Consider the following 24,374-nt stretch of genomic DNA (forward strand, 5'->3'; position numbering starts at 1 on the left):
AATAACAAGGACTGACAACAAAATGAAGTGAAGGCATTTAGTTCAGCTTGGTTTTGAAAACTTAGACCAATTTGAAAAGTGACAGAATAGTGAAGCACTAGCCTTGGGGCATCAGAGAAAGTTTCAAAGATTAAGTTGTTTTCTTCAGAACTGACTTTAATACTGAGTTTGCAGCATGGGCCAACAGAGTTCTGGGCACTTGATTACAAAAGATCGGATTGCTGGTGCTCACCCCCAATCCGTCTTCTTGTTGTACCCACTTATTATGGCTGTTTCACTGTAAGCTTTTATGGAACAACTGCTTTGTATTGGTAACTGTCTGCACTGTCCGTAGCATGACTCAGTGTCTAATAATTGTAGACACTGGGTTTATTGCTAATAGGCTAGATATACAATTTCCTCATTTACGCTAAGGGTTATGGCATGAATCATAGCATTTCATTCACCACTGTGAAGAAAATGCTTTAACAAGTACCAGGTCTTTAGTGCGCTTGTTGACCTAACCAGCTTTGCCTTCTACAGATATTTATCACAAACCAATAGTAGAGTAATTTTGCATTTTCCCTTATCAGTTTCTTCAAGCTAATTCTCTAAATAGTGATTATATCAAAAGAATAATTTTAAGAAACCTCTGAAGGTAAGAAATTTTTGAACTTTATTGTACCATACAAGTAAGATTACTTTCCTACTACTGATCTTCTAAGGACCATTTTACTAATGCTACACTGACAAATTAAATGTTACTAGAAAGTAAAAATGTTCATTATATTCCTGGAAGAATTATGATAATAAAGATGATGATATGATACATATGGCCTAAAAGTACTTGAATGGAGCCTGGTCATTTCCATTTTGAGAGGTGTGGTTTTTCATAAGCTTTTGCAATAAAGCAATTTAATTATGCACAGAAAAAATGAAAGAAAAATCTAATAACAGCAATTAAATAATTCTAGAAATAATAACAAAAAAGCAGGACTCATTGTCTGAGATTGCTTACTGCAAACTGTGGGAAAAATCTCTGCCATGTTCATACCCTCATAACTCTCATTAAAATCAGACAATAAGGCAGGCAGCTACCACCCAGTTTCTTTTGTAGTTCTGTTACTATATTGTCACATTATACTCAGACAAAAGCATACAATTTACTCCATCTAAGCTATTTATTCATGAACATATTCAGCTAGATGAGAAAAGAATTCATATCTGAATGTAAGTAGGTTTAAGCATTTGCTTGGGGGACAGGGAAGAACAAGGAAGAGTATGATAAATTAGAGGACTTCAGAATAAATTTTAAAGATACTACATTTTAACCTTTGACACTGCACTTTGAATAAAATTTCACTGAAAATTCCTGGCCAAATACTGCTCATACTTCCCATAGTTGGAAGCTGACTGAAATTAGTAGCTACTCTCTTGTTTTTGATTCCTCCAAGACAGAATTTGGACTGCAGTGATGAACCATGGCTCTTTGTGTGTAGGTCCCTTCATTTGTACTCTTTTCCTCTAAGCCTGCCTTAGGCAGTTCTGATAGCTAGCTCCCTGTTACAACTGCCCATTTCCCTGGAACACTGTACAGGCTGGCACCAGGCTGGCTGCATGGTTCTGGATGCTGATATAAACCTGTGAGAGTGAGTATCCTGCAGTGATCTGGGTACGGCTTTATGAACCAATTCTTTTTTTAATGAATTTTATCAAGAAGGATTGTTTACCTGGAAATTTATACCAGAAGTTAATAATGTACTTGAGGGGGAGGGGAGAGAAAAATACAGATTTGCAAAGTGTACTGCTTAATTGAAAATGAGTCCTGTACAGTTTTTAGATAAAACACATATATTGATTCATAGAAAGTTCTATGATCCTAAAGCATAAAGGTCTTTAAATATTAGCTAGAGTTGAATGGTAACGTTTGTTGAAACAAATCCCAAATCAGCCTACTGTCTTGTTTTGTTAAAAGCATATCACCATTTCTGTGTTTGTTAATGTCAGTTCTGGTAAAGTTATGTGTTACACCTGAATCAATATTCATCTTGCTCCCAAGAAAAGGTGTATTTTGTTAAGGGATGATATATTTTTCTTCTAAAAAAAAAATTCAAACAGGATGCATGAAGGTCTGAAATAATGTATTATAAAAACGTACTTATTGGTAAAGATATTAAAATTATTTAACCTGATTGAAGATGCACAAACATTAAGCAACATAAATAAACTGAAAGGAATCTCAGATTGTCTGCACTGGTTGTAGTACCTTTGTTGTTGGAAATTCTGTCCCTCAGGCAAGTCTAATATCTGCTAGAACAGTTTTATGACCTTGCATCGTGCAGTACATACCAGATAGCGTCCTGAGAACTGTCCCTATCATAGCATCTTTCATTTCATTCTATTCTACGAACTTGCACAGCTGCAAGACAACAACAAAATATATATTTATTTCACCTGTATTTAAGTAACTTATTAAAAGAATATTTAAAGTATTTTTTAAATTTACTGCCTGTAACCAGATAAGCTTAAGTGGGCAGGACATCATATTTACTCAGAAAGTAGTTTATTTTTGCATTAACAGAATGCTGCCTTTGAACTTCAGGGTTGTTGAGTTGCAATGGCTGAGCCAGAGCGAGCTGTCTAATCTCTCTAAGCTTTGTCTTATTTTACAGGTGTTTTGATAAACTTGTTCATGAAGTTAGCCTTAACGGTGGCATAATCATCCATGATTCCTTGGGGTGGAAATGCCAGGTTTGTCATGCTGGCCATATGAATGAAGCTTATTTCAAAATATCTTTTTATCTCAGCTTGTTTGAAAGTGATCAGCATCATACTGGGTGGCTCCCAAGATGGATGTAACTGAATTTCATGAAGATCATGAAGCACTGACATTTAAAAAAAAAAAAAAAAAAAAAAAAAGATGAGATGGGATCCTGCGCTCACTGAATTCAGTGGACAAAAATCCCAGCTAGACCAATGGTCAGCCTTCTCCTGTGGGCTTACAGCATCATGTTTTCTTCTAATGAACTGAGTTTAGACATACAGTTTTATTCTGAGCTACCACTGAAAAAGCTAAAAAAAGCTAATTACTTCCCCACCATATACAATACCATTTTGCTATATTTGCATATCAAGCTCAAGGAATTATTCTCAAATAGCTAAGGAAATGTATTAAATCATGTGGACTATGATTTCTGTTAAGATCATTGTCAGGGGAATAGAGGACAACTTTCATAGATTGGAATATCCCCAACAGACTAGTGTAATAAAAAAACTAAATAAAATAAATCAGAAGGCACTGAAGAGATCAGATATATGAAGATATGAAATCCTAGACACAGCAACTCCTCTTATCATAGTTTGATCATGACTTCAGCTCTAAAGAATGAGATGCTTGAGACTGTGCATGAGAAATTATTTTCACCTATACTTTCTACTAATTTTTGTATGCATAGTGCTATTTGATCTTTTAAAAAAGAGCATCTTTACACATATATTCAGGAAGAATTTAAGGAAGATACCTACGAAAGGATGAAAAATTATCTTCATCAATCTGCCAGAGAAGGGAAATTGAAATTGTTACCGCTTAAAATTTTATGCAGGTTTTATTAGACTCCATAGAAGCTTCTCAAGAAAAGATTACTTTCCAGTGACAATGGCTGGAGATATAATCCAGAAGGTGAAGATATCATTCAGATCTTATTGGCATTTTACATATTTAGGCTGTCTTTTGCTATTTAGTTACAGAGGCATATAGCAGTCTATGCATAAATAAGCAGTTTTGGAAAACGAAGCTATACTCTCTCTATAGTTGCTGAAGGGTATGTTATGCTAGGAGGATTCAGAATAGAACTAGGGTCAATTTCTATTTGCTTCATAATATTTGAGCTGCATGAAGTGAATATATATCTCCAATCAGAGAGCAATTTAAATGTAATTTCTAATACCATGTTATTATAACCTCTTTCAAACACCTAATAAAACATTGATTATATTGCTAATCATATCCTTAGTGATATCATATTTCCAATGTATAGACATTTAAGCGTGTTAAGACCAGCGATAGAATCATGCACTGCCTTTAAAATCTTTGCAGTACCCTCTGAATACTAGTCACTTTCTAATAACCAGATTAAATTCCTTTCTTAGCTTTAATTCAGTGACTATAATTTATCAATATAAATGGAAAAATGTTTATTTCAAATTCTTTTCTACAATCTCAATTGTCTATTTAATAAAACCAACCAGTTCATTGAATCTTTGTTTTGATATCTTTTTGAAGAGAACATTTATTACATTACAGATGGATAATGGCTAATGCAGGCATCATCTAAGTACAATATTACTCATCAATATGAACTTAGTTCTCTAATTTGTGTACCTCTCGTCTCCCATCTGCCCGCCTTCATTTGCTTTTTCTGAGCAAATAGAAGAAAAATAGTTTTTATCTAATTATATCTTTTATTGTTTTACTGAGTCAATCCAATATTTCACCTTTTGACATTTTACCATGTCATCCTCTAAAAATAGGAACGAACTTAATAACCTAACAAACTTTACTGCCTTTTGGACACCTAACAACTCATTTAGTCAAAGCCTAATTTGCTGCAGTTTGTTGAAGTCCATGGGAATAACATATTTTGTTAAAGCTAATCAAGTTCCCATCTGCTTCCTGCTTCAAGAATAATTTATCCTTCTCAGCTAGATAAACTTGTCCTTGTTTGTTTATTTCTTAAACCTTCAGACTAATGTATTGATTGTATAATTGCTGAACTTTTACAGGGTTTTTAATTTTGTCAGAGAAATGAGACAATCCTTAGGAATAAGCTTATATATTTCAGAGATTTTCATGCCTCATGCAGGGGCCTGTGAAAATTGAAAAGTTCACTTTTAAAAATTAAATAAATTAAGATAGCTCAGCAGATTTCTTATGCTATTCTGTTCTAATTTAGCTGAGACTTCCCAGTGGTCAGTATATACTATATTTCAGAATTCAGAGAAGTAGGACACTCCCTTATTTTACCAGAAATCTTTTCTATGGACCTGATCCCACATCTACTGGTGTCCATTAAGATACAAAGACTAAAATGACTAGAACCAAACACAGTACAAGAGAAAGGATTTTAACATTTAATTCTATATCTAGCTATTCCCACATAAGAGCATGTGTCCTTAAGATATTATCTATGTATTAATATTTTATTTAAAATCATTAGCTTTTCATAAGATTTCAGTGAATAATTTTAGAGGATGATTACTTTGATGAGGAAATAAATTCTTTATCTCCACTGACAGGTTGGGTTTTGCAAGGTATTGATCAAATTCTTCAACTTTTTTTTTTTTTAAAAAACAGTGTAAACAAAGTCCATCAGTTTTCCAGGTCTCTAGCCACAGCCACATGTAATGAAAGTAAATATACAATGTATTTAAATTAAAAAAAAATTTTAAAGGAAAGCTCATTTCTCAGTGGCCATGCCTAAAACCAGATTGTATTTTCTTTAGGTAGATTTTTTTCTCTAAGTTGAATCATTTTATAATTTTAATGTTTAATGTGTGAAATAAGTGTGGACATTACATCGTGATTTTGATATTCCACTTCTGTTCCTTCTTTAACATCAAGTACTGACTGGATGTCATAGTCAAAAACAGAAGAAAAATCTAGAGAAACCACTGGGGTTTTCAATATTTCAAGTAGTCATAGCAAAAAGAGGCAAGTGGCAGATTAAAGAGAAAGGGTTGGAAACCTTAGAATATATTAAAACTTTCTCCTTTGTTTTTTTTTTTTTTCAGCCACTGCTCTTTCTGAGACCTCATGATTAGAAAATTCAGGTCGCTGCAGCATTCACTAGCTAGGTACAGCATTTACATTTAATTTTCTCTTATCAGAATCAGACTAAGTAATGACTTTGTGTGTAGGGTTCTGGTTGTAAGGACTTTGGCCTCAGTGCAAGCTGGCTGATTTAACTGCCTATGCACTAGGGTCCGGTTGAGAGGTTTTAGAAAGCCTGTCATATTCCATTTACACTGTACATTCACTGATGTAAAAGCCCCAGTTTGTGAATTAAGAATTTACTTTTAACTAGTATTCATGTAAATAAAATTTGTTTCTGGAAATGGAACACTAAAAAGAAGAATAGAAGGATTTGGGGGATTCATGAGTACTAATATGATGGGAAAAAAATGGTCTACCTCTTCAGAATAGAATTCTAAAAATCCCTAATAAATACTCTTATTTCTTATTCAAGATCCTGTTCTACAAGGACTTAACTGCATGCTTTACTTTGTAAGCTACAGAGGTTCCAGTAGACACTGATTAATGGAGAGCTAAAGCCTGAGAGAAAATCCTAGTGTGCAAGAAAACACACGTTAGGCTGACATTAGACTATTTTGCCAGAATCCTCAATTTCAATGTATAAGTTTATACAGCCAGATATACTATTAAGTTAAATATTCAATACCTAAACTAAGATCTGCATATGAATGCTGTAAATCCATCAAAAATCACCTAAATATCCCAAAAGCACATGCCTTAAAAGCATTAGATTTTAAATAGAACAAACTTATAGCAAAAGGGAATTTTCTGTGGAGAGTTCAACAACTCTAGCTCTAGTGTTATTCAACAAAGGTGTAAATAGCTGCAACTAATAACAAATGGATTGTACCATCAGCAGCTGGAGGAACATAAAGAAAGGAACTATACAAATCATTCCTCTGTAGCACTCCACTGAGAAGATAAAAACTTACTGAAAAGACTAGGAAAATGCTTAGAGGTTTCTGACATTCAGTAGTGTTGGGAGGATTCAGATTCGGAACTGAGTAGTGAACATTCGTGTAGACATTTTTGACAGATCCTACTTGTTTGCCAGTGAAAGAATTCATCACTACTAAATATAACTCACCACAATGATATTTATCTTAGCTTATTTTGAAAGCAATCCTAGTGTGCATCTATGTGTATAGCTTTGAAATAAATTTCTAAAAAAGAATCTTGCTTTATATGACAAACAGTGAAAGATAAATATATCCATGTGTCATATAAATGTAGATAACCTGGAGAGATTTTTAAATAGGCATTTTTAGAATTTAACATAATCTGATTTGCAAAGCCATATTAAAAGGTCAGAACTAATGAGTGTCTCACAATAAAATCATGCAAATTATGTGAGACAGTCATCTTGCCAGTTTTAATAGCAGCTGACCATTATTATTCTAGATAAATAGCCATGTATTCATGTATACCTTACTGACAGATAGAATGTGTTGCTCGGTTGTGCAGCAGGGCAATGAATAAACAAAACAAAAGAAGTAAAGTGAGCAGATATCTGGCATCAAAAGAATGGCTCTGTGGGATACAAACAAGTAAAACATGGGGATGAAATGAATTGGAACTGAATCTATTTGCATTACGGATTGAACATGATGTGCTCAGTAGGAAAGCAAGCAACACTTCACTGAACAATAGCAAAATAAGTTGAATATCCCAGCAACGTTTTTATGTTCCAGAAATGAGCTTTTGTTGTTGTTAACACTTCAGCCATACCTTTTTCACAAAAACTTGTAAAAAAAAGAAAAACCTGCTTTGCATCTCTATTTTCAAGTCATGCCACAGTTCTAAATAAGCTCAAGTGCTATAGGAAAATTGACAGTTCTTACAGCTTTTCAATTACAGATTTGCTTTGAATTTTTTTTAAACAACAGGCTCAGTATTGTGCTCTCACTTTCTCTAATAAATCTCTTAGTTTCAAAGTCTATGCACATGGAGAATCAATTCACACTTTTGTAGGAATAAACACTTAACATGATGATGGCTAAAAAGACCCAGTTTGTTTAAATGCCTTGCCATTTTCACAGACTTAGAAGAATGGAAAAATAATGTTTTAGCTTAAAAATGAACCATAATTTATAATTAACATAGTGCACTGGAAAAAGAGATGAAAAATTCCTATTTGTCTGGAAAATGTCATGGAATATTCTATTTAAGGTATATCTTCTGTTCTGGTCTCTTCCTTCTGTATTACTCTTGACACATAAAATTTGGCCACCTTACTAGTGATTGGAACTTTAAATCCATCCCTGAGACTGAAATTGATGGAAATTTAACGCTGAATTCAACACATGCAGAATGAAATAATTAAAAAATGAAACACAGGAAATATCTAAAGCCTGTGTTGATAATTCATAAGATAGACTAGAATCTAGACACCTCCTCCTTGTGTATTAGATACTTTGCTACAGTTCTCACTGTCAAGAGGTATGATATAGGTAATGCTCAGATATGAACTTTGCCTTTCCTCAAAAGATATGCAGAAGACATATTTCATCTTCCACCCTGATAATGAGATTCATCTAGAACCTAAATGACTGTCTACTTCTGTAAAATATGAATTTCACTGTAGGACAGATCTGTTGAATGAGGATGTCATTTGTTTACATACTTATCAGAAAAAACTAAATCTGAAGAAACCAACTGTCCCCTGATATTCTGAGTATTTCACATGTTTAACATAATTCCTGGTACTGCACCACCTTCCTCATTTGGCATCTATAAATGTGAGAAAAATGTACAAAAGGAATCATCCTAATTTTGAGTACAGGAAACAAACGTGAAGAAATAAAAACCAGAGTCCTTTATCTACCCTAATGGTCTACCTATGCAACTATAATCTTTTTAATGATTTTCATTAATGTTTAAGAGATCATGATCCTTCCTTATCTCACAGCTCTAGGGCTATACGTGTTTTTAAACAGTAGCTTTCATATTTAAAGTCTCCTTTTGAACAAAAAAAGCTAATTCTGAACATGATTTAGGAGATTTCTGGATCTGGCTCCCCATCCCGTATTTGGAAGAAGGTAATTTGTAACACATTCTAATGCTCACTCTTTACTCATATTTCTATCCCTCCACTTCCCATTCAAAGAATTGGAAAAAAAGCTTTTCATACACAACTGTTCCTTTACATTATGATTTTTTTGTGCATACAGATCTGAAATGTAGGAGCAAAACTGTAGTGAGCTGTTCAAACACTAGTGAAAAAACCCCTTCAGGATTTTAAGATTTGCACCATGTCATGCTATTGTCATATGGCTATATTTCTTTTAAAGTACCTTTTTACATAATTATGTTACTGGATACAGTGATATTTCAAAAGAAACTTGACAAAACAACTATGATACAAGAAAATAAGCTTTTTTCCTCACTATTTCATATGTTTAACAGTTTCTGTTCAACTGCAGGAGTAAACCTTCTAGTAGCCTACAGTAAACATGAAATAATATTTAAGTAACAATGTCAGTCTCAATTCTTCTAAGTGAGCAAAAGGTTTGATTTATTCTTAGCCCAGTATAGTCTTAAGTATAATATTCTGTACTTTTTTATTTTAAATACTTGGGTGTGTGTATATATATACACACACACACATATGTACAGACACACACTACATATTTCCTGTTGTAGGACTAGGGCATAATGAACTTCGTATACGAGTATCTGTGAGACAAGTGGAATTTACACTGGTTCCAAGAAAGAAACAAAGACCTGAAAACAATCCATTGATCTTATATCCTCAGAAGTCTAAAGACTGTATAGTTTGAGACTGTTTTTCCAGTAGAATGATAATGTTATTTTTACACACTTTTTAGATAATGAAAGCATATCTTTCCCCTAGAAATTAATGGGAGAGTTTTCTTTGCTTCAAAGGACATGATACCAGAATCAGAGTTATGCTTTTGAATAGCTTGTTTGAAACTTTTCAAAAATATTTTATACAAATATAATGAACTAATACATTAAGTAAGATGACTACCAAAATCTATAGAAGTATTTTCTGGTAGGATGATCTTGCAGGATTTTCCTGACAAAGTTCTTTATGATTGTTCCTAAATTAAATATATGTAATTGTGATCCTGATTTCTGTTTAAATTAGTATTTTAATGCATTACCTAATTGTCTACCAAATCAAAACTACAGGTTTTGATATAGTGAATCTACCCGATATGTTTATCTTCCACTGTTTACCCATCTATTCTAAACTTCAGGAGCTGAACTTTTAACTGATGTAAATTGCTGTCAGTGGAGTCACAACAATTTATGCCACTTGAGGATCCTACCCTCTATACCCATTCCTTAACTCAGAGTAAGCAGTATAAACATTTATTTATGACAAAAACTTGAATTTAGGCCATGCTGTAACAACTATGGACTTTGGACAGTCAGAACATTTTCTCACAACCATCCCTACAACTTTCCTTTTATTTCTTCTTATCATGTTGCATGAAGGATTTTTTTTCCCCCTCCCTCAGTGACCTTATGGCAATGGTACTGAATGTGAAAACTATTAAGGCAGCCCCAAACAATCACTCTAAAGGAAAGATAATTCTTCAGGCATAAGAAACCATTGTTCATATTAAATCGGAATCACTTTTCTGTCAAGACATTTTCCCCTGGTATACACTGTGTGTATTAAAAGATTGCTGCATTACTGTCTTGCTAGAGATGTTGTCTTCCTCAACTGTATAAAATGTGATGCTTCTTCATCAGGAAGTCTCTTTTGATCACTGCATTTTTTCTCCTTATACTTACTCTATCAATGTAAGATATAGCTAATTTGATGAACACACTATTTATTCACCTCCTAGTCACTTGACTTCTAGGTGTATTTCTGAAAATCTGGCTTAACCTTGAGTCAGAATAAAGAAATAGTGAGTAGCACCACAGGTAATCTCATTTGTGGGGTTTTCCTTTTTGTTTTGTTGTTGTTGTGGTTTGATTTCTGGTTTTTTTTTTTTTTGTTTGGTGTTTTTGTGGTTTGTGGTTGGTTTGTTTGTTTTTTAAATGAAAACAGATCAAACAGTGATAATTTTAACAGTGTAAATTAGAAGGAAAATTTCCATCAGGAGGCATTCTGTAGATGGAATTGATTTGGGCAGCCTGCACGAAGAAGGAACAGCAGCTTTATTGCTTACATGGGTTTTTTTGGTGCAAATGGAGGACTGTATTAATGAACTGTTTGCAACTTGAAATTGACACTGATAATGAAGAAAAATTAACAGATACAGGGTTGAGAACTGTAATTAATAGTGTAGCTGGCAGCTATTACAGTATTCCAAGCAAATCTGTGATTAAAGCAATAGAGTAAATCGTGACCAGATACCTTTATAGAAACAAAAGTAGCTTATATTAAAGGAAATTTTAAAAATGAAGACAATTAATCAAAACCTCTAGCTATTAAATTACAATCTCTCAAGAAATAGTAAAAAGTATAAATGTAGATCATACTATTAGGTAATAATTTCATGAAGACTCACAAGAGAAATCCACAACTCAAAAAAATCCAAAAAATATCCCCTGCTATGGTGTGTGCAGTCCCTGTCAGGACAGTGTTCCCAATCGTCTCAAGAGCTGAGCACACATTCGGTACCAGAGGAAACTGAGTTCTGGGCAATTAGATCAGCCTGCAAGCCCAGGGTTTTCCTGGGAGTTGGCTGTGCCAAATCACCCAAGGCATCTGTAGTATTGCTTTAAAAACTATGGTAACCCCAAAATTAAGTGTTGTACATGAAAAATTTGTAGGATTCATAGAGATTCGAAGAACCAAAAATTAAAGCCAGAAAAATAATGGATTTTACATGAAACTTGCATGGGAATATGAAGTCCTTAACAGACAAATAATTCAAATGCTGTTACAATGTGTGCTTAGCTAAGGAAACATCTGAAATTTTAGGAGCCCTTAAGTATAACAGAGTTTTACTGTAATGGTCAGAAGTTGTCCTTCACCCACTGAAAATTAAATACTCTGTAATGATGGACAAGGCTTCTCACGAGGCCAGTCCAAGTATGGGGATTGAATTGCTTAGGAAATTAAGACTCACCTGCCTCAGGTGCAACGCAATTTCACTGATCACAAGTTCTCTAGCACATATATCGAAGTAAAGATCTTCTAAACAAAAATCAATCAAAGAACACGTATCATTTCAAAACAAAAATACTCAATTTGCTGCTGCCTCTTAGAGGAAAAGATTGAAGTGTTATGACAACCATTAAATAACATTATATAACATACCCTGAAAGGTGGTCAGGTACCCTGCTGGGAGGTGACATATGTGTATATTCTATTTCATACATCCATTACTAAGCAATGTATGTAACTAATCGAGATAGCATGAATGCTGAGATGCATGTTACATTTTAACAATCACAGTTAATTACATTTGCTACTGCTTCCTCACTTGATAGTGTATGTCCAATTCAGCAGGCATTATGCAGTTTATGATTCATCTTGCAGTCCATTATTGCCTTCCCGCAAAAGGACTAGTTTCACAAGTGTTTACTTTAAAACTCAAACATTCAGCTGAGAATTAAGTGGTCCGTAAAGAGTCTAGAGAGCCTATTCACTATGTACAGACATAAGATTTGACAGAAGAATAAGAACAGTAAGTGGTAAGTATGTACTTTCCTCTCCTGCCTTTCTGTATGTGAATAGCAGGTTGTGTGGAAAAGGGAAGAGAAAGTGGCTACAGGCAAGGCTGACCCTCTCCTGCGTGGCACCAACAGATGCAGGCAGAGTTGCTACATGCAGGAGAGTTGCTATCTGCCACTGCTCCACAGAAATGGCAGGAAATGACTTTGCTGAGGAGTTATAGAATAATGCAACTCTGAACACAAATATAATTACCTGCTACCCTTTTGCATAGAGCTTGCAGGAAATTCACCATCTCCAGTAACCATAGTTTTTATCCAGCTGTATGCACGGAGGACTATTCTGAAATTGTCCCTGTTGTTTACTAAAGTCAATTAAACCCCTTTTTAAAATTAGTAGTTCCAAAATTACATTTTCCAACATTTCTTCATGATTTTGCAATGTAACTTCTCATGCTGCTGTATATTCCATAAGATCGGTTGGCCAAAGTACTGCTGAGTGTGAGGGATGGGATGGATGTGCTCTTCAGAGCTGCTGAAACATTAAGCAACTGAGGTCAAATGCTGACATGTGAGTTTTAACAGAGGAGTAGAAATGCTAGTGAAAACTACCTTATTTTCAGCAGTGGCACAACAGCTGAAGACATCCATGTTTTCCTTTTTTCTTGTTTAATTGTTGGGTGAGTTATAATGTGGAACTTCAAACTCCATCATCTTTAAGCTTCCATTTGCAGGGTGCACTACCCAATGTTTCTAGTCCTTTTTACTGTACCTCTGTATTGGGCTGAAACAAAAAAACCTACAGAAGTGCCCAAATTTTTTCAATTATGTGCAGTATTGTGCCAGATTTGTTATGTGCCACCTCATTTCATTTATTGGTATTTACTGTCCTCCAGCTGTCAGTGTCAATGCTCGTTTTCTACCTGCTAGCTGCCAAGCTGCATTTCTAGGGTTGTTATGTATCTAGATTTCACCCATACTGTTCTTCTCATAATTATTTGCAGCACCATCTTTAAACGTGAAATCTAACCTTCAAATGTCATGCAATTATCCACAAAAGGTTACCTAAAAAACTAAATGCAGGGTTCTTCACTCATCTCTTCAAACAGAGATTTGATTTAGTTTGACATGTCATGAAAATAATATCCAAGTACACACTGAAATTAACATGTAAAAGAAAATATTTACTCTGTTCCCTCAACCAGGCTACAGCAGTGAACATTACTGTCAACAATATCATGTTGTCTCATCCCTTTTTCTCTTTCCTTAAAGAGAGTTGAACTTGCACATTTCTAAGACAATCACTCAACAACCTACAGCCATAATATTTATTTGTTTAACAGTTTAAAACTTCAGCATGCCATGTTTAGAATACTAAAAGCAATTTTGAACATTAAACAATAACAGAAACCACCACTGCCTTCAAGCAAAAAAATCAGTTAACAAGAATATCGTTTCAGTGTATTCTGTTGCAAATTGCATTCAGAGACATGAAGGTGAGAAATCCTAGTGGAGTTAAAATTTTGACTGCTACCTGTTTCATTGCGGTTTAAAATTTATTGTGGACTAATAAAACATCAGAGCAGCCCCAGGCCTTGAGTCTAATTCAAAACCAGACATGTCTTCTCTCCGATATGCGCTTGTACTGGTACATTGTGTAGTTGTAGGGTTGTAGCTACTGGTGATTGAAGGACAGAACAGAATAGATTTGCAAGTAGTATTTATTAGAAGAAGTAGCAGTTTAGTAAAAAGCAAACATGATTTTTTGACAAACAATGCTTTTCTCAGGTTTGAAATAAACTCAAATGATCTTTCACAATTGAAGGAAGGTTTTTTTCTTCCTTAATACTTGTGTACTTCTATTAAGATATTACTTCCATCAGTGGTCCTTGAATTACCTGTGTCTGACACACTAATAAATCCGTAAAGGTCAGAGGCAAGGAGGACTTCTTGTACAGAGGAGCACAAAAGATGTAAGCAGACTTTGTTTTATTTTTTCTTTCAGTGCATCAGAATAGGGAAATGATACGGTAGTTTCTGCACAAGATTTGGGAACAGAATGCCTTATCAGTGTTGGCAGACACAGCCATTCATTAACTTTAATTCAGATTTAAAGAGACGGGGTCTGTTTGAACCCAGGGTCTGTCAAGTGTATTGCTTCAAGAGTCTGCCACTGGTGCAGTTGTGAATATCTATGAGAAGTATTGCTGCAATACCAAAACAAGACTGAAAATTGCGAGATAAAAATGCAGTTCAAAGAGGGAGGAAAGTGTCAACTGCATCAGTGCTCATCAACTCAGTGCAAGTTTTTTATCTTCTTATATTAGGAGTATGATCTCAGTGGTTTTGTATCATACACCTTTTAACCCTAAGTATTAGAGATTCTGTAACCCTTAGGAAAGGAAATGCATATGTTATTTTGAGTCAAAACTGAAATTAAATGGCTTCTACTTGATTTTTTTTCCCCATCTTCAGATCCTCACAATTATCTGTGTAGCAAACACTTCTTCCAAACTGTCACACAAGATTGTGAGTTTGGTTGAGGTATCCAGTATGGTAAGAAACTTTTTCTGACAAAACCTATCTTATATTGCAGTAGATCTAGACTATCTCTGTCTACTTTAGTTCAAAGGTGGTCCTGTTAGACTGATGTATGTGGAACATTTCCTCTTGAAAAAGCAGTGACACTTGTATGACAAAAGAATGGCTATCAACTATCCAACACAGCCAATAGCCACATGACATGTGAAGATAAGGTCAGGTCCAATGGGGGGAAAATACAAAATACACCAAAACTATGTAGTACAGCTGTCATGATGCTCTGCTAACTCTCCAGAAATACTACGGATAATTTAGTGATTATGCATCTGGGAGACTGGAACAGTGCTTCTGTGAAGGAATAAAACATAGTCTTAGGTTTCTAATAAAATTCAGGTTTTAAAGCCTTTATAGACCAACTTATGAGGCAAGATACAGAAACATAGTGAGAAGTTCATTATGTTCATTCCTAGCAAATTCACTTATTTGTACTGCTAAGGAATTTTTTTTTTTAGTGTTTTTGTAATTTTGGTATTTTTTCCCCTAAGAGCACTAGTTATATTTTAGATGTCTAATTTGAGAAGTTATATTGATTAATAGCTGGTTTCTTGCTTTTGTAAAGAAAGTGACAGCAAATTTGCTTGATGGTAATAAAAAAGTGAATGCAAACGATGCTTTTACGCATAATGTATGTGGCTTCAACCCTGCAACACTTCTGTCAGTGCAGTGGGATCATTCATTTTAAATTTGGAAAATTCATATGAGCAAAGGTTCAGTATTATGTTATATTAGTCTAACATGTGCAAGATTAGCATCTTTGAGCTAAACAGGATTCTCTGGTCTCCCTGCTTCTTATTTCAAAGGCATTCAGTGAAGTGTTCACATCCACTGGGTTCTAATTAGCATACAAAGCACACCCGTGGGGTACATACCATGAAATTGGTGGCAGACTTCTTACTGTTTTATCATCTTTTTTCTTTTGTGTTTTACAGGCCAGGGACTAGTAGGCTTGTAGAACAACTGTAAATCTCATTGAACCGTTAACTTCGAATATGCACTTGTTATGGTTCAAGCAAACTGATATCCCCGTTCTGACGTTTCAAATAGTTTACTGTGGTTATAGGTTAATTAATGAAGACAATTTATCAACATTCAAAGATATTTTCAACATTTAATCCTAGTCTCTAATTCTTACCTTAACCCCAACAATTTGAAAGCAATGTGGTCCACAGAGCACTGCAAGGCCCTGTCTCTTCCTCAGGCTGAATGACATTAAATTTTCTCCATTACAGCCCTTCACAAGCTGTAAAACGGGGATAGATTGTGTTTAGCCAACACTTAAGTTTTCAGTCACAGATATCAAAGTATTTATATAACTGCCACAAAATATGATTGCAAAGAGAAGAGAAAGAAAGGAAGAAAAGTTGATAGACATCAGTATATAACACTAAAATTATCAGAGAACAGATTTTATTTAACGGCTATCATAGTGTGTTGGAAACAGAGGTCACTATATTATCATAAAGCATCAGCTGAAATATATGCATCCAAATTTTACTCATGTTTCCTGCAAATCTACGCTAAAGAACAGCTTTTCCCATGTGGAAATATTACATTTACCAATTTTATTATTATTTTTTCTTAAGATTATGTTATTAATATAATCTTTTTTATCATTTAGAATAATTTTGAACTAAAATATATTGTTACTGAATTTTTATGGAGAAACACATTCATCATATGCTCTTGGACAGCACTCTTGTAAGGCTCTAGCCCGAAAATCTCATACAGAGACCTGCTGCTATAGATTTCTCTGCAAACACTGGGAAGCATCTATGAAATACTGTGAACACAGAGCAACTACAGTCATATTTAAGTAGTATGTGAAATGAAGAAGCACTTGGTAATCACTTCTCATAACTTCAGAGGACTGTTCAGTGACCAGAAAGAGAGGACAAGTAAAGCAAAAGCCACATATTAAATCTTCCCTTTCCCAGCTCTTTGCTTCTCAGACTGCTTGCCTCTCCACATTTCTACGGAAAAATCCCAGTGCTGAAGAAATGGTTTGGGTTGAAATTTTTTTTAAATTGTGCTGACGATGTTAACCAGGCTTAGAGTGGGAAGGCAGGTAAGAAAAAATAGTAACAGAAGAATGCACAAAGGTGATCAGTATTACAGAGTACTCTCAAAACTGTGAGACTGCCTGGAGCTGGCATCATATTTCAGGATACCTTGAATAGGTACAGCTCCTGCCACGTTTGGTACCATATCACAAGGGCTTATTTTTATTTCCATTAGAAAGATATTATTGGAACACTTGAATAAAAAATAAGGACAGTTTTGTTTTCATACTGACACTTGATTTGAATTCTTTATGGCACACAACCTGTAAGTGACTCATCACAGGAAAATTATTTGCAAACTTAGCACAAAACACAAAAATACAATTTTAGAGGAGAGATAACAGTCTTCCTGAAAAAATGACCTTGTACTCAGAATCTCCCCTTCTGAATTGACACAGCCGATCATCATCATCATTAACTGTTGGGGGAATCCTTATACAGGTATGTATTCAGCTTATCTTAAAGTGCCCAAAACAATGCGTCATCTCAAGAGTAATTGTATTTGTTACCACAAGAGGGACTGAGACAGGAGAGGGAAGAGAGAGAAGAGAAGAAACTGTCCAACATAGCCTCAGCCTTTATTCATTTCTGAGTCTTCTGTGACTTTACTAGATTTACAAAGTTACTCCTTAAGGCATCATAATGGTTGGCCACTAGATGCTCTAATTTAATAGCAAATATTGTTTCCCAGCACTGAGCAACTGAGCTATTGCCCCTCACAGTCACCCAGGTCTGCTCCTAAAAAAAAAAAAAATAAAAAATGCAATAGCACCAAAATGTCTTTCATACTATAACCGTGTCCTCTCAAAGGAAAGAGAAAGAACCAAGCCTAAACATGCCAAGATAATGATTTCTGGTTTATAGGAGCCAGAAGACTATGGGGCAAATAAAGATTTCCTTTAATACATTACATAAATGTACTCATAATACTTTAAATACTAAAAAAAAAACCCAAACCTCAAAGGCTTTTACATAATCCATATAGGCTAAATCTTCAAAAGTTAGTCATGAAATAAAGTGAAGCTTCCAACTCTAATGTAATAATTGATGTGTCATTTTGAAACCACATATGTTATTTTCACATGATTAGGACATATTCAGGTATTTCTTCACTTGTTTTATGAAAGTTTAAAATCTCACTTAAAATAGAAGGAATTGCAAGCTTCAGGTCAGTCTTCTACATTTCATTCTCTGCAGTTATTCTCCCCTAGAAGTTATCCTCTTTAAGAAAAGGTAGAATATTGAAGTGGATAGAGTAATAATTTTAGTACAGTGCACCTTACTTTCCAGTAACCCCAAGTTCAGTTCCACTGCCGTAATAAGTCACGTTACATTTCACACTTTTTTGCTATGCAAATTAAATCCTTGTACAACTGCATCCTCTGTTTCAGTATGTCAGAGGGCTGGCTTTGTATCGCACACTGAATAGATGTGTGCCATGTCCACCTTCAGAGTGACAGCATCCTGTCTGCTGGTTACCACAGGGGTCCCTGCAAAGGTATGCAAAATGGAAGCCTCAAAAGAACATATCAAACAATCACATTAAATAAATGGCTCATTAAAATATGTAACACTCTATAAAATTTGGTATTAATTTAGGGGATAAACGAGGGCGAATTTCCAGGTCTTGCACTCCAGGGGATGGATTCTAGAACTGTAGAGAGACTGAAGGAAGACTGATGTTCTGAACTCATGGAACTCTGCGAGGGTATCAGATATATAACTGTTATCAAGCTCATCATAACTAAAGAGACCACAACAGATGCAATCCAGACCTTGTCTGTAATGAAAACAAAATCTACAGTTCACTCCACCTAATAGGGAAGGGGACCATAATGATGTTATTTTTGTATGTAAAAATTAATGTATCTGTGTTTTTCCCTGAAACACAGGTGTGTACTTCTGCATAATAAAACCTGACTTCAGCTTTGAAACCATTCTGTTGTGAGTCTCCACCGCTCTGATGTCAATTGTGGAAAACGCAGTACTCGGAGTTCACCCTGTGCACATGCAAGCGTATCTCTCTTCACATGCACAACTCTGAACATCTTTGCAAGTGAATTTCTCTTGTAGGGCTTAGCTCATACATTTTCTTCCACACACAAATCGGATCTATAACTAAAGAAAGCTTTTTTTCCATCTCCTGTTCACACAACAGACGACATGAAAAACTAGTTCCATGGCAGATGAGCACCCTGGCAGCAATTTCATTTGTTACAATAAGTAAGACTTCTGTAAAGCCTAATATATTAAGTTGATGTCAGTTGCTGACAAAAACAGTTAGAGAGCTCCCTCCAGAACACTAAGTAGTATTTGCATGTTTGGATGTTATTTTGCTTTTTCGAGCTTCTAAATGGGCATTAGAATCAGTTCATATTTTCTGGAAAAAAACTGTTTTAAAACTGCACTGTTTCTTTTAAAAACTACTTTAACAAACAATGGGGAACATGCCCTATGTTAGGGTATATATATATATATATTGACTTCAATATGCTTGGGACTGCATTGGAATGAGTGTGAAAAACATGCCTGTCACCCACACAGATTTGAACTTATTCCCCTCATCCTGGCCTATCACTTTTTCACTGGGGCATGTGGGCTGTTCTTTTGCTTTTGTGCATTCTGAGATTACAGAGGTGTTCATATATCCTATGGCATTGTTTTTGAGGTGAAAGATGGTTTTGAAATAGGTTGAGCATCCCTGACAAAGACTGCACCTGCAGGATTTCAGAGGCCACTACAGAAACTGAGTCATTTCAGCTGTGGGAAGCACTTTTCATGAACTGAAAAGGATCACATGCTAAGTATTGTTCAGAAATTGTGCTAATAAGTGTTTTTCTAAATTATAGAGTTCTTTGAATTTGTCATTAAACGACTTCTGAGAAATGCATCTAACTGACAATTCTTCCAAGGAAACTTTCATAACTAAGTATTTGCATTTATAGTGTTAGACTGAATTCTTATGTTGAAATAAATCAGATTTAAAAGAAAAAAATGGACGTTAACTGAATTTTAAAAGGGTCAAAGTATTAAGCATTAGATCATCTAGAAGATCAAAGTTTACTCCTGAAGCTCACTGAAAGATTTTAAAAGCTCAGAGATCTTTGCATCAGTCTGGATTTGTAGGAGAACTTCTTATATAAAATATGATTAGCAGCTGATGATTTAAGAAAAAGGCATTTCAGGGCTATTGCTATTCTTTTGGTTTCTATTTGTACGAATAGAAATAAGTACTGCTGCCTAATGCGATTGCTTGTAACATTGTCTTATTTTTGCCACATGCCACAAACCATAAGTAAAATTCTACTAAGAAGCTATTCTAATGAATCAGTGATATAACTAGAGGAATAAAATTGGGCTAATGTTTTTAGAACAAGAAATTAAAATTTGAAGATCAATTTTTTCCTTAATTATTAAGTACCTTCATAAATAATTAGCAACATGATTCCATACGATATTGACTGAAAGGGAATTTACCATTATTCCAATAGCAATGGAAAGTTCTTGAAAATTAAACAACTCAAAACATTTTTGTTTAAATGAAAATTCTTCTTGAAAAAACATGAACTGTTTTGATGAGGCGTCGGTCTTTTGTCTGATAAATTTGACTTTGAGGTCTTCGCAAACATTTTTTCCTTTTCCAATTTGACTCACATTTTTGCTTTTCATTCACCATCACCCCAGATGTTATGCAAAATAAGCTCAGAATTTCTGTACTGCTCCATCTCTGCATAGATGTATGCACTAGCTTTTACAACCAATTTAGATCCACAATTTCAGAAAATATTCTAGGCATCTGAGGGCCATCACTGTGAACATGGTGGAAAAAAGTTAAGAAAACTGAGTAATATGATCAAAGAAAATACTGAGAGCATATCTTAGTGAATAACCACATTGTTAAGAGGTACAAAGAAAGTGAAAACTGGGTGAAAAGTTACTCTTTTTGCCAAAAAAAAAAAAAAAAAAGCCAAACAACTCAAACCAAAGACCTAAGGAAAGGCGCATGAATTATATCATGTGTAACTGCCCACGGAAACCACTGAATAGCAAAACTTGAATGGCAACTTTGTGTTCCAACTTGAAAGTAGACACAGTTTGGATAATAGATCCCAAAAATGTTAACAGTCAAAACAGATGAATCCGCAATCTTCACAAGATCAAGAGCAAAGATGAGGTTTGTTTACATTTTCTAGCTACCATGTTAAAAAACTTCTCAGACAACTGAAACAAAATAGCTGCCATAAACTGATGGTGTTTTGCTGACTCGCAAGCCAGCTGTGTTGATTTGCACACACTGAGCTTCTGACCCATTGTTTCATCAGTCAATAAAATTTTACAGTTTATTTCTGTCACCCTGATGAGGCAGAATTCCAGTCAAGTTACACTCCATTAAATGAATGTCATCCATACACAGTTAGACCAAGCCATTATTGGGCCTTCACCATAAAATGACGATAAACTTAACAAGTACCTACTCCATACTGAGAAGTAATTAGGTTTGCATTAGATACAATCTGGCTCAAAAAGAACATCTCTATAGTAACCACAAGCTTGTTTGTTTGCTAGTTTTGCACTAAACAGACATTATTCTTCTGCTAGTTCATGCAAACTAGGCCCTCAATGCAAAGAGAGCTGGTATAAGTGCCACCTACTCTTTGCAGTGGAAGTTTCCTAAATGGCTGCACTCTGTTTGTCTTTATCTGTATTTCTGAAGCTCTGCAGCTGGAAAAAACCTAAGTGTAGAAATGTCCAGAAACGCTCATCTTGGATATGGACATGTTCAAGTTCAGCTGTAGCTACCTCATGAGAGTATGCTTCAGAGAACAAATGTGCAAGCTGGCATATGCAGCCAGGAACATCTGCACTTGCCCAAGCAGGTGAAGGCATAAATATACATGTATACATTTACCTCAAAACCCTATAAGGCAGAAAAGTATCCTCACTTCGCAAATGAGAAGTGAGGAGAGGGGAAGCTAAAGCAGAGATTCCTTGTCCTTTACTTGTGTTCATTTGAGACATTCTGACTGAGTTAGGTATTAGAACAAATTAGCACAGCTGATTGATCCTCAGCAAGCCAGCCAAGCTCCTTGGCAGGGACAGGGAGGCCTCCTGTTCAGGGTTTTCCTCAGAAAACCAATCTTAATCTCTTTTTAGGCCAAAGAGGAATTGTTGCAACTCCGTAGAAAAAAAAAAAAAAGATACACTTGATTTCATAAGGAATGTCTTCAGTGCAATGTTCTGAACTCTTCCAGCAGATGTCACAGATCCATCACCATTTTGCAGATTTCACAGCTAATCAATATAATTGCTCTCTCTTGGGAAATTAAAATTTACTCTGGAAACTGAGTCAATGAAAAATGTCTTTTTGCACCTTGTGACAAAAGACAAGGTTTGTCTATTTCAGATTTTCTGAAAAAAACACTAAACACTACTCAGCAAAAATATTTATCACCTAAAACACTGGGAAATGAGCTTTTTTAAAAAGGCTTCACAAATAATTTGTGAGTGTCAGGAGTAGCTTAAAGAAGCAGCTCTAGTTAGGTCTTACATATGCCACTTTCATATAACAAGGACCATCATAATGAAGAGGAATGCAAAGAAAACAGTAATAATAAGCATTTATATTCAACTTTACATGCAAAAGAGGCAGTACTTTGAGCCTATATGAAGGAACACTCAATTATGAAAGAAGGCAACCTATACATAAAGAATAACTTCTGAAAATCAACTTTTTTTCTTTTTTTTTTTTTTTCCCCCCATCTATCTGCAAATACTTTATAAACTTGGGAATACACATGTGTTTCACAAAGTTTTAAAATACCAATGAATCCTATCAGGAAAATATGTTGGTTCAATTGCATCAATATAACATTAAGAGGCTAAAGTCCGAAAACAAAGCATTTTCAATGCTATAGAAAGAGGTAGGTTATACAGGTTATATGCACTGTAATAATACAATAATATTCTTCAGACATTGTGCAGATAGATCTGGACAAAGACAAACTTATTCTTGACTATCTAGTTCCCACAGTCATGCAATTATTTCATAATCAAAGCTGTTGTATATTCATGTATATATATACACACAGGGAAAGTTTTAAAAATCTGTCATGTTTTAACAGAATGACCAGAGTTTGATTCCTCAAACAACACAATAACAAACAGATGAGAGAAACCAACTCATCTAGGCATTATATTAGACATCAGCTGTAACAACCCACTTCCAACACCATGCAAAGACCCTGCAGCCACCAACCAGGTACAGCACAGTCACGGGTGCTCAGGCCTTCCCTGTAAATCTCAGCCTTTTCAACACAAAAACTCTGCCTTGTCTAGTTTTCAGAGATCAGTCCTTTCTTCCACCCCAACAAAAAGGAGCATACACTTTTTCTCCTGTCTCATCTAATTATTACAATCAAGGGATTGGTGTCCCATGCAACATGAGCAAGACCACAGGGATGCTGTGTTATATATGCTTAGCGTTCATTAATTCAAGCTGCTGTGCACTGAGAGTACAGGAATGCCTTATGTAAGTGCTTGCAGTCTGTATTTGAGCAGCAAACAACAAAGTATAATAAGTCTACAAAAGAAGACAAATTTGGTAACTAATACCACCAAAGTGCAGGAATGCATGAGGATTTTTCATTATGACTAGAAATTTGGCTACAGATTATGAAGCAACACAACCTGAACCTACTTTAGTGAGGTGGATGAATTTCTAGAGTCATGCCTTAGTGTCCCACTTTACTAATAAAATTATGATTTTCTTGGTATTAAGAAGAACAAAATAGCTAGTGACTATTATAAGAGGGTTTTCTACTTATATCTGACAAATATGATTATTCAATATACAGTGTTATCAGTAGCTACCCACCCAAAACAAGAGAGGGCACTGAAATTCCTCCCTACGTTCAATCAATACCCTCTCAGAGAGTTTTCAGAAACAAGTACATTGATTACAAATGTAACCTCAGCCAAATCAGAAACTAAATACATGCAAAGATAAATTCTCTTACCACAAACTGAAGCCAACCTGGACAAAAGCTTCCCTGTTGACCTAGAGCTTTCTATCCTCTCCATTACACAACACAGGTGTTCCTGCACTACTAACAAGGTACAGATGTATCCCATCCACTTAATGCCTTCTGCTTTAATATTAAGCCTTCACAGGGAAAATGAGCTTGTGACTTTTGATTTTATTTTGGAGTTGCCCAATTGACTGAAGTCCTGGGAAATAGGTACATCCTGCAAGTCCTGTGGTCTGTATGCATCTGCTGGATGTGCTCTTGCTGGGTAGTGGGTTATTGTGTTCTGTTAGG

The sequence above is a fragment of the Strix aluco genome, chromosome 7, assembly GCF_031877795.1.
Source record: "Strix aluco isolate bStrAlu1 chromosome 7, bStrAlu1.hap1, whole genome shotgun sequence".
Classification (NCBI taxonomy): domain Eukaryota; kingdom Metazoa; phylum Chordata; class Aves; order Strigiformes; family Strigidae; genus Strix; species Strix aluco.